The 13,039-nt window shown below is 42.7% G+C and overlaps 1 protein-coding gene across 2 annotated transcripts in view; it reads right to left on the bottom strand.

The window, feature by feature from the left end:
• nat16 (N-acetyltransferase 16) overlaps positions 1-13,039 on the bottom strand; it is a 45,511-nt gene that overhangs the window by 13,530 nt on the left and 18,942 nt on the right. Inside the window, exon 2 of one of the 2 annotated variants that reach the window (XM_041984864.1) lies at positions 1,371-1,551. The exons of the other annotated variant lie outside the window; for it this stretch is intronic. The gene's annotated coding sequence lies outside the window, so the exon portion shown is untranslated. The remainder of the gene's footprint in view (positions 1-1,370; positions 1,552-13,039) is intronic. 2 annotated transcript variants of the gene reach the window in all.

Genomic DNA, 13,039 nt, shown 5'->3' on the forward strand with positions numbered 1-13,039 from the left:
CTACTTTCTTTTTAGGTCAACATGTTTATATTTAACTACACCTGGTAAAGAATAGTACGAACACTGATACAAAGAAGAGCTTGATCGTTATACTATTAGTAATCTCTTCAACATTTGAAATGATAAAACTGATCGTGAAAAGTCAGTAAATGTTTGGTGAATTTCTTTCTTTACCAACAAATCTTTTACTGTTGGAAAGTCTGATTATTTCCCTTTTAAATGAGCCACATTTAGAAAGAAAATTGTTGAAAAAAAGGATGAGCAGCAGAGTTGTGTATGTGACTCTCCCACAAATACATTTTCCTTCCAAATGTGGCTCAATTTAAAAGGGAAATATTTTTTATTTTATTTATTTATTTCGGCATAGTCATTTGTCATGATCCTTCATTATTATATCATTTATGTACTTTGATTTCAAAGTAAAACTCAGAACAACTGTTCCACAGTTTGACACCAGTGACTGATACACAGTGAAACTTAACATTTGTCCGTACCGCTGGTTTGCTAAATATTTAATTTCCTCTAAGTTCATAACATTTCTCCCTCTGCCTCTGGATACAGAATGGCAATTGATTTTTATTAACTTTATACATAATTTGAATAGTGCTCTAATCTGCAAGATCTCTGAATTTCAGTGTGTGTAACTGAATGAATAGTGGATTTGTTGGTTCACAATACTTTTTTTTTTTTTTTTTTTACAAATTATACGTATGGCCTTCTTTTGCAGTAAAAAACTGAATTTGTGTTTGTGTGATAAGTGTTTCCCCAAATCCCTACACAATAGGTCATGTGGAACGATCAATGAGTTATTTAGAATAAAAAGCGATTTCTGACACAGATAGTCCTTTACTTTGTACAGTATTGCAATAGATTTTGACATCTTGGTTTTAACATAATTTATATGTGATTTCCAGTTTAGATTATGATCTACAATAACGCCTAAAAACTTAATTTTTGTAACTATGTCAATTTCATGATTTATTATTTTAATTTTTTTGTAACTATTTGTAAATATAATACATTTTGTTTTCCCAAAGTGAACAGATAATTTGTTGACAACAAACCATTGGTTAATAAACTCAAACTCATTTTCCATAAATAAATAGACTTTCCAACAGACAATGAACGAAAACTCCACCATTTACTCAATTACTGACTGTTTCTGATCAGTTTGGATTATCGGAGGGATTTAAAGAAAAAAACCTTTCTTCAAAAACAGAAACTGACTTTTATATACCATATTGTCTGCAACTTTGTAAAGATGAATAATTCTGCATTTTGTCTGGAACACATAAACACAGACCTGATACGACCATACTGAGAACTGGTCTCTTGAGCACCTTAATAGTCCAAAACCCATGGGAACACACCATGTTCTTCAGCAGATTATCCTGTTGGTCAAGTGATGATCACATCCACAGCAAAATCATTCATGTCTTCTGGGCTGATCCTTGGTTCCAGTGCTTCCTGTCTGTGGGCTCCATGTTGATGCAATCATTATAGCATATCACTCTGCTGTACGAAAGCAAGCTCCATTATTCCCACGCTGTCCTGTACATGAAACAAACCATTGAGACACAGGAACCAGAAAATGATTAGTTGGTAAATCTGTCAAAGATCACTCATCATAAATCTCTTCTGATTTTATCTGCAATAAATACTCATAACCAGTACATGAACATAATTATTTTACCAACAAAACCAAAAGGCATCAAAACAACAAACCTTCAACTTTTTGTGTTCCCATTAGCAGCAACATTTTGTTTTTTTTTAAGGTTTAAAACACAAAAATAACACCTAGTGTTCTCCTATGAGCCGACGGAGGGAGGCTGGGAGTATCTCAGCAACCTACTTCTACTTTCCTTTTAGATGAGTCCCATAATAATATACCCAAACTGTGACCTTTGAACAAAAAATGCTAAAACTAAACCATCTACCATCATTAAAAAAAGCCAGTAAATATAAATCTGACTGGTGTTTACAAGAAAATCATGATGTTCATAAAGAAAATAGTACAGTAAGTCATGACTGGAAGAGCCCTCCATGCAGAAGTAAAATCTTCTGAACTTACCCACTGATCTAAATAACAATATACAAGAAAAACATGTTAATCAGAATCATGAAAACCTTCATGCAACCTCTCAATGTTTTTGCTATTCATTTGCTGGTTTTCTGTAGATGTATTTAATTTCTACCAGATCTGTGGCTCGAAGTTGATCCGATCAAACTTTAGTGTCAACTTCCCATCCATTAGTCAGAACTTTAAAAGACAGTAATGCCTTTAGTAGTCTCCACAGTAAAAACCCCGACTGATCAATCAAGAATCGTTGGATCAGTTCTTCAACCAGTCGCCTGTAGACTTTGCAAGATGTAGTACTGGAAGGTTCATGGACAAACTTTTAGACTGAAACACTAACTCCAGATTTAATCAGCTAAACGACTTTGCTGCCAAGCATGAATGGGATTCCCGGCAAGTTGAAGGCTGGATTATTATAGGGCAGGTTTCCGACAGGCTGAACATGGGATTCCCATCAGGTGGAATTATTAAACGAGTTAAACGTGGGATCATTAACAAAGAGGATCCCGACAGGTTGACGACAAGATCGTTAATGGACGGGATTCTCAACGGATTGAACACAGGATCATTAACAGAAGGGATTCACGACAACTGGAAGACTGGATCATAAACGGACGGGATTCCTGACAGGTTGAAGATTGGATCATTAATGGAAAGGATTCCCCACAGGTTGAAGATTGGATCATTAACGGACAGGATTCCTGACAGGTTGAAGATTGGATCATTAACGGACGGGATTCCTGACAGGTTAAAGACAGGATCATTAACAGAAGGGATTCACGACAAGTTGAAGACTGGATCATTAACGGACGGGATTCCTGACAGGTTGAAGACTGGATCATTAACGGACGGGATTCCTGACAGGTTGAAGACTGAAATCATTAACGGACGGGATTCCTGACAGGTTGAAGATTGGAACATTAATGGAAAGGATTCCTGACAGGTTGAAGACAGGATCATTAACGGACGGGATTCCTGACAGGTTGAAGACTGGATCAATAACAGCCGGGATTCCTGACAGTTTGAAGATTGGATCATTAATGGACAGGATTCCCCACAGGTTGAAGATTGGATCATTAATGGAAAGGATTCCCCACAGGTTGAAGATTGGATCATTAACGGACGGGATTCCTGACAGGTTGAAGACAGAATCATTAACAGATGGGATTCCTGACAGGTTGAAGACTGGATCATTAACGGACGGGATTCCTGACAGATTGAAGATTGGATCATTAATGGACAGGATTCCCCACAGGTTGAAGATTGGATCATTAATGGAAAGGATTCCCCACAGGTTGAAGACAGGATCATTAACGGACGGGATTCCTGACAGGTTGAAGATTAGATCATTAATGGAAACGATTCCCCACAGGTTGAAGACAGGATCATTAACGAACAGGATTCCTGACAGGTTGAAGAAAGGATCATTAACGGATGGGATTCCTGACAGGTTGAAGACCGGATCATTAACGGACGGGATTCCTGACAGGTTGAAGATTGGATCATTAACGGACGGGATTCCTGACAGGTTGAAGATTGGATCATTAATGGACGGGATTCCTGACAGGTTAAAGACAGGATCATTAACGGACGGGATTCCTGACAGGTTGAAGACAGGATCATTAACGGACGGGATTCCTGACAGGTTGAAGACTGGATCAATAACGGCCGGGATTCCTGACAGTTTAAAGATTGGATCATTAATGGACAGGATTCCCCACAGGTTGAAGATTGGATCATTAACGGACGGGATTCCTGACAGGTTGAAGACTGGATCAATAACGGCCGGGATTCCTGACAGTTTAAAGATTGGATCATTAATGGACAGGATTCCCCACAGGTTGAAGATTGGATCATTAAGGGACGGGATTCCTGACAGGTTGAAGACAGAATCATTAACGGACGGGATTCCTGACAGGTTGAAGACTGGATCATTAACGGACGGGATTCCTGACAGGTTGAAGACTGAAATCATTAACGGACGGGATTCCTGACAGGTTGAAGATTGGAACATTAATGGAAAGGATTCCTGACAGGTTGAAGACAGGATCATTAACGGACGGGATTCCTGACAGGTTGAAGACTGGATCAATAACAGCCGGGATTCCTGACAGTTTGAAGATTGGATCATTAATGGACAGGATTCCCCACAGGTTGAAGATTGGATCATTAATGGAAAGGATTCCCCACAGGTTGAAGATTGGATCATTAACGGACGGGATTCCTGACAGGTTGAAGACAGAATCATTAACAGATGGGATTCCTGACAGGTTGAAGACTGGATCATTAACGGACGGGATTCCTGACAGATTGAAGATTGGATCATTAATGGACAGGATTCCCCACAGGTTGAAGATTGGATCATTAATGGAAAGGATTCCCCACAGGTTGAAGACAGGATCATTAACGGACGGGATTCCTGACAGGTTGAAGATTAGATCATTAATGGAAACGATTCCCCACAGGTTGAAGACAGGATCATTAACGAACAGGATTCCTGACAGGTTGAAGAAAGGATCATTAACGGATGGGATTCCTGACAGGTTGAAGACCGGATCATTAACGGACGGGATTCCTGACAGGTTGAAGATTGGATCATTAACGGACGGGATTCCTGACAGATTGAAGATTGGATCATTAATGGACAGGATTCCCCACAGGTTGAAGATCGGATCATTAATGGAAAGGATTCCCCACAGGTTGAAGACAGGATCATTAACGGACGGGATTCCTGACAGGTTGAAGATTGGATCATTAATGGAAAGGATTCCTGACAGGTTGAAGACAGGATCATTAACGAACAGGATTCCTGACAGGTTGAAGAGAGGATCATTAACGGATGGGATTCCTGACAGGTTGAAGACCGGATCATTAACGGACGGGATTCCTGACAGGTTGAAGACCGGATCATTAACGGACAGGATTCCTGACAGGTTGAAGACAGGATCATTAACGGACGGGATTCCTGACAGGTTAAAGACTGGATCATTAACGGACGGGATTCCTGACAGGTTGAAGATTGGATCATTAACGGACGGGATTCCTGACAGGTTGAAGACTGGAACATTAACGGACGGGATTCCTGACAGGTTAAAGACAGGATCATTAACGGACGGGATTCCTGACAGGTTGAAGACTGGATCATTAACGGACGGGATTCCTGACAGGTTGAGGACTGGATCATTAATGGACAGGATTCCTGACAGGTTGAACACAGGATCATTAACGGACAGGATTCCTGACAGGTTGAAGATTGGATCATTAACGGACGGGATTCCTGACAGGTTGAAGACTGGAACATTAACGGACGGGATTCCTGACAGGTTAAAGACAGGATCATTAACGGACGGGATTCCTGACAGGTTGAAGACTGGATCATTAACGGACGGGATTCCTGACAGGTTGAGGACTGGATCATTAATGGACAGGATTCCTGACAGGTTGAACACAGGATCATTAACGGACAGGATTCCTGACAGGTTGAAGACAGGATCATTAACAGACAGGATTCCTGACAGGTTGAAGACAGGATCATTAACAGACAGGATTCCTGACAGGTTGAAGACAGGATCATTAACGGACAGGATTCCTGACAGGTTGAAGACAGGATCATTAACAGACAGGATTCCCCACAGGTTGAAGACCGGATCATTAACGGACAGGATTCCTGATAGGTTGAAGACTGGATCATTAACAGTCGGGATTCCTGACAGGTTGAAGACCGGATCATTAACGGACGGGATTCCTGCCAGGTTGAAGACCGGATCATTAACGGACAGGATTCCTGACAGGTTGAAGACCGGATCATTAACGGACAAGATTCCTGACAGGTTGAAGACAGGATCATTAACGGACAGGATTCCTGACAGGTTGAAGACCGGATCATTAACGGACAGGATTCCTGATAGGTTGAAGACTGGATCATTAACAGTCGGGATTCCTGACAGGTTAAAGACAGGATCATTAACGTATAAGATTCCCAACAGGTTGAAGATAAGATCATTAACGGACAGGATTCCTTACAGGTTGAAGACTGGATCATTAACGAACAGGATTCCTTACAAGTTAAACACTGGATCATTAATGGACAGGATTCCTGACAAGTTGAAGATGAGATCTTGCTGCTGCAACTCAGAACCACTTCATAGTCAAATATTTAAAAATACTTGGATAAAACAGGATTTAGGTGATCAGCATTCCATGATTTCTGACATCTGTACCGTACCACCATGTGTTGTTAGCCTGCTGTCAATTTACGAGGTGTTCCTGAAATAGTGGGGTGTTCAGGTGAGATTCAACTCATGGTTTGGCTTCAGTGAATCCAACCGGTTGAGTTGGAGTCATTTTAAGATGATATGCAACCACAAAACTATTTACAAGATTTCTTCACTCTATCTGGTTATGACAGTGTTGAAATGTGGCTCCCAATGTCAACCACCTAACTCTTTGTGGATTATTTTTTCTGCAGTTTCCAATCCAACCTCAGTGTCACCAAGTTGTTAGACTCACACACAGCTGACAGGAACATTTGTGCAATTTTGTAAAATAGTTCCACAATTTTTAGACCAAGTTTATCTCAGATCTCTCTCTCTATCTTTAGATCTCAGAGGTTCTGCCTCTCTGGAATGTCATCACTGCTGTTGTGTAAAATACAGCAATATGTGTTTTAACAAGAAAATGTGATAAATCACATCAATACAGCCTGTCAAAATCCAATTCAGGATTTTATTTCTATTTAAACAGATTAGCAACAATCTACTTGTCCAAAATGTTGAGGGCTATGAAATGTTGATAATGTTTTTGTCAGAACCAGTGTTTTTTCTTGCCTAGAGAATCTTCTACTCCACCTTCAGGCTTCAACAAGTACAGTGTGGTATGAAATCTGTCCTCTTTTTCATGACTGATGGATAGCATCCAAACACTGGTCCTTGTGCTAGCTCCCCCTGCTGGGCTCGTCTGTCATGAAACTGAGCCAGTGTGGGTGTGCATGGCTGTCTCATTATTAGCCCTGTGATGAACAAGGGACATGTCCAGCTGTAGCTGAGCTGGATCAATTTCTGGGTGTACAAAATGCATAGATGAATTTATAAGCATGGTTGAAGAGTTTTAAACTGAATGAAAGGTATCATTCTAAACAGCAGTTTACCTTTTTTGGAACAATTTTTATTTCTACCACATGGACTTTACATCAGTTATGGACGGTTGAAAACCTCTTGAAACCTCTTTTCTTAAAAACCAAGAAAAATGAAAAAATTATGAAGGTACGGAGAGAAAGTGAAACTGTTCAGTGCAGCTTTGAAATGTGGAAATATACTGTAAAAGCCCTAAAAACCTTCAGCTCTGGTTCTGCATGGACCAGATTATCACCAGGATTGTTGCTAATTTGTTCTTCATTGATTTCTCTTTTAGGAAAAAGTGTTGTTTTCCATCCACAGATGAATGATCTCCTGAACATGATGTGGTTCGCTGTGGGGTACGTCATCAGTTGTACCAGGGCCACATCTCCTCATGACCAGTGGACTCTCTGTTTTAATGTAATGTAGATATTATAGTGCCATTTGATGTACTCTAGTCTTTACACTAGTTACCTTTTAGTCCTTATATTGATGATTATTTTACAACCCAACTGTGCAGAAGCATTTGGGACCCTTCACCTCGTCTCTTTCAAATTATTCACAAAGCAGGAAAAGCACTTGGAAATTCAGCCTGGAAAAACCTTCCAGAAGATGCGAAAAAAATGTATAATATAGAACTACTTTAAAAATCATGTGTAAATATTACGTATGAAATTATGGAACAGTAGAAAAATGTAAGTAAAGTAAAAACATAAAACAGTTTAAAAGAAGTAAAAGATTAACATTTAAAATAAATATACACTTAAAGAGGAGCAGTTTGATCCAGGATGGTGAAGAAAGCATTTAAAACCCTCACCAGTAATGTTAAACTGGGACCAGAAAACCAAAAGATTTGCCCCAGATAAAGTAAAACTGCGACCAGGAAATCATCAGACCCGCCATGGATAACGTTAATCTGGGACCAGTAAGCCATCAGACCTGCCCTGGATAACGTTAAACTGGGACCAGTAAATCATAAGACCCGCCCTGGATAACGTTAAACTGGGACCAGTAAACCATTAGACCCGCCCTGTATAACGTTAAACTGAGACCAGTAAACCATTAGACCCGCCCTGTATAATCTCTAAACATGGACCAGTATACCATTAGGCCCTCCCTGGATAACGTTAAAGTGGGACCATTAAACCATCAGACCCGCCCTGGATAACGTTAAACTGGGACCAGTAAATCATTAGACCCGCCCTGGATAATGTTAAAGTGGGACCAGAAAACCATAAGACCCGCCCTGGATAACGTTAACCTGGAACCAGTAAACCATAAGACCTGCCCTGGATAACGTTAAATTGGGGCCAGTAAACCATCAGACCTGCCCTGGATAATGTTAAATTGGGACCAGTAAACCATTAGGCCCGCCCTGGATAATGTTAAACTGGGACCAGTAAATCATTAGACCCCTCTCTGGATAACGTTAAAGTGGGACCAGTAAACCATCAGACCCGCCCTGGATAACGTTAACCTGGGACCAGTAAACCATAAGACCCGCCATGGATAACGTTAACCTGGAACCAGTAAACCATAAGACCTGCCCTGGATAACGTTAAATTGGGGCCAGTAAACCATCAGACCTGCCCTGGATAATGTTAAATTGGGACCAGTAAACCATTAGGCCCGCCCTGGATAATGTTAAACTGGGACCAGTAAATCATTAGACCCCTCTCTGGATAACGTTAAAGTGGGACCAGTAAACCATCAGACCCGCCCTGGATAACGTTAACCTGGGACCAGTAAACCATAAGACCCGCCATGGATAACGTTAACCTGGGACCAGTAAACCATCAGACCTGCCCTGGATGACATTTAACCTGGGACCAGTAAACCATAAGACCCGCCCTGGATAACGTTAAACTGGGACCAGTAAACCATAGGACCCGCCCTGGATAATGTTAACCTGGGACCAGTAAACCATCAGACCCGCCCTGGATAACGTTAACCTGGGACCAGTAAACTATTAGACCCGCCCTGGATAACGTTAAACTGAGACCAGTACACCATCAGACCCGCCCTGGATAATGTTAAACTGGGACCAGTAAACCATTAGGCCCGCGCTGGATAATGTTAAACTGCGACCAGAAAACCATAAGACCCGCCCTGGGTAACATTTACCGGGGACCAGTAAACCATTAGACCCGCTCTGGATAACGTTAAACTGGGACCAGTAAACCATCAGACCCGCCCTGGATAACGTTAAACTGGGACCAGTAAACCATTAGGCCCACCCTGGATAACGTTAAACTGGGACCAGTAAACCGTCAGACCCGCCCTGGATAACGTTACCTGGGACCAGTAAATAATTAGACCCGCCCTGGATAATGTTAATCTGGGACCAGTAAACCATCAGACCTGCCCTGGATGACATTTAACCTGGGACCAGTAAACCATAAGACCCGCCCTGGATAACGTTAAACTGGGACCAGTAAACCATAGGACCCGCCCTGGATAATGTTAAACTGGGACCAGTAAACCATCAGACCCGCCCTGGATAACGTTAACCTGGGACCAGTAAACCATCAGACCCGCCCTGGATAACGTTAACCTGGGACCAGTAAACTATTAGACCCGCCCTGGATAACGTTAAACTGAGACCAGTACACCATCAGACCCGCCCTGGATAATGTTAAACTGGGACCAGTAAACCATTAGGCCCGCGCTGGATAATGTTAAACTGCGACCAGAAAACCATAAGACCCGCCCTGGGTAACATTTACCGGGGACCAGTAAACCATTAGACCCGCTCTGGATAACGTTAACCTGGGACCAGTAAACCATCAGACCCGCCCTGGATAACGTTAAACTGGGACCAGTAAACCATTAGGCCCACCCTGGATAATGTTAAACTGGGACCAGTAAACCGTCAGACCCGCCCTGGATAACGTTACCTGAGACCAGTAAATAATTAGGCCCGCCCTGGATAATGTTAAACTGGGACCAGTAAACCATTAGACCCGCTCGGGATAACGTTAACCTGGGACCAGTAAACCATCAGACCCGCTCTGGATAACGTTAACCTGGGACCAGTAAACCATCAGACCCGCCCTGGATAACGTTAAACTGGGACCAGTAAACCATCAGACCAGCCCTGGATAACGTTAAACTAGGACCAGTGAACCATTAGGCCCACCCTGGATAACGTTAAACTGGGACCAGAAAACCGTCAGACCCGCCCTGGATAACGTTAACCTGGGACCAGTAAATAATTAGACCCCCCCTGGATAACGTTAAACTGAGACCAGTAAACCATCAGACCCGCCCTTGATAATGTTAAACTGGGACCAGTAAACCATTAGGCCCGCCCTGGATAACGTTAACCTGGGACCAGTAAACCATTAGACCCGCTCGGGATAACGTTAACCTGGGACCAGTAAACCATCAGACCCGCTCTGGATAACGTTAACCTGGGACCAGTAAACCATCAGACCCGCCCTGGATAATGTTAAACTGGGACCAGAAAACCATTAGGCCCGCCCTGGATAACGTTAAAGTGGGACCAGTAAACCACAAGACCCGCCCTGGATAATGTTAAACTGGGACCAGTAAATCATAAGACCTGCCCTGGATAATGTTAAAGTGGGACCAGTAAATAATTAGACCCGCCCTGGATAACGTTAAACTGAGACCAGTAAACCATCAGACCCGCCCTGGATAATGTTAAACTGGGACCAGAAAACCATAAGACCCGCCCTGGATAATGTTAAACTAGGATCAGTAAATCATTAGACCCGCTCTGGATAACGTTAACCTGGGACCAGTAAACCATAAGACCCGCCCTGGATAATGTTAAACTGGGACCAGTACACCATTAGATCCGCCCTGGATAACGTTAAACTGCGACCAGAAAACCATAAGACCCGCCCTGGGTAACATTTACCGGGGACCAGTAAACCATTAGACCCGCTCTGGATAACGTTAACCTGGGACCAGTAAACCATCAGACCCGCCCTGGATAACGTTAAACTGGGACCAGTAAACCATTAGGCCCACCCTGGATAATGTTAAACTGGGACCAGTAAACCGTCAGACCCGCCCTGGATAACGTTACCTGAGACCAGTAAATAATTAGGCCCGCCCTGGATAATGTTAAACTGGGACCAGTAAACCATTAGACCCGCTCGGGATAACGTTAACCTGGGACCAGTAAACCATCAGACCCGCTCTGGATAACGTTAACCTGGGACCAGTAAACCATCAGACCCGCCCTGGATAACGTTAAACTGGGACCAGTAAACCATCAGACCAGCCCTGGATAACGTTAAACTAGGACCAGTGAACCATTAGGCCCACCCTGGATAACGTTAAACTGGGACCAGAAAACCGTCAGACCCGCCCTGGATAACGTTAACCTGGGACCAGTAAATAATTAGACCCGCCCTGGATAACGTTAAACTGAGACCAGTAAACCATCAGACCCGCCCTTGATAATGTTAAACTGGGACCAGTAAACCATTAGGCCCGCCCTGGATAACGTTAACCTGGGACCAGTAAACCATTAGACCCGCTCGGGATAACGTTAACCTGGGACCAGTAAACCATCAGACCCGCTCTGGATAACGTTAACCTGGGACCAGTAAACCATCAGACCCGCCCTGGATAATGTTAAACTGGGACCAGAAAACCATTAGGCCCGCCCTGGATAACGTTAAAGTGGGACCAGTAAACCACAAGACCCGCCCTGGATAATGTTAAACTGGGACCAGTAAATCATAAGACCTGCCCTGGATAATGTTAAAGTGGGACCAGTAAATAATTAGACCCGCCCTGGATAACGTTAAACTGAGACCAGTAAACCATCAGACCCGCCCTGGATAATGTTAAACTGGGACCAGAAAACCATAAGACCCGCCCTGGATAATGTTAAACTAGGATCAGTAAATCATTAGACCCGCTCTGGATAACGTTAACCTGGGACCAGTAAACCATAAGACCCGCCCTGGATAATGTTAAACTGGGACCAGTAAACCATTAGATCCGCCCTGGATAACGTTAAACTGGGACCAGTAAACCATCAGACCCGCCCTGGATAATGTTAAACTGGGACCAGAAAACCATCAGACCTGCCCTGGATAATGTTAAAGTGGGACCAGTAAACTATCTCGTTTCTAAGGAAATGTGCTGTTTAATCCAGAAATTCATCACTTTTTTGTTTTTTTTCTACTTTCTGCTATGAAAACGCTAACTCTGTGTGATCTATTGCCACCCCCATTAGCATCTACATGGAGCATCCAGGACGGTAAGAATCCATTTGACTGGTAACAGATGAACACAGAGCATGAATGCACAGCAGCGTTTGGAACAAAATCACGTCACTTCCTTAAAATATGCATAAAAGGACTACTATTTATCACATTTTAGACAGTTGTTGCCATGAAGGTAATTTTTCTTGTATATCGTGCAGCCTTAGTCTGAAACTGTTTTGCTGATGCAAAAGATTCATCAAGGTTAAGCTGACAGGTTTAATAAAGGGCGGTGTGGCTCAGCAAGCTAGAGTGGTCGTCTTGCAGCCTGGAGATTGCCGGTTCGGACAGTCAAATTCATGTTGAGGTGTCCTTGGGCAAGACCCTGAACCCCTAATTGCTCCTGATGGGTTGTGGTTGAGCGCCTTGAGTGCCATCAGTGTGTGAATGTGACGTATATGTACAGAGCTTGGATAAAAGTGCTATGTAAGTACAGAGCATTTACCATTTAAAGAGCTATATAAATACTTACCATTTAATAAACAGCTGCTGAAGTGATGATGAAGTACAAAAATCTAAACAAGATACATGGCAGATACAGACCTTCCCGCCACAGACTAAGTTTCTTGTGAAGTATTACATAACCAGGCCAAACTTTG

Source organism: Melanotaenia boesemani, chromosome 5, assembly GCF_017639745.1.
Source record: "Melanotaenia boesemani isolate fMelBoe1 chromosome 5, fMelBoe1.pri, whole genome shotgun sequence".
Classification (NCBI taxonomy): domain Eukaryota; kingdom Metazoa; phylum Chordata; class Actinopteri; order Atheriniformes; family Melanotaeniidae; genus Melanotaenia; species Melanotaenia boesemani.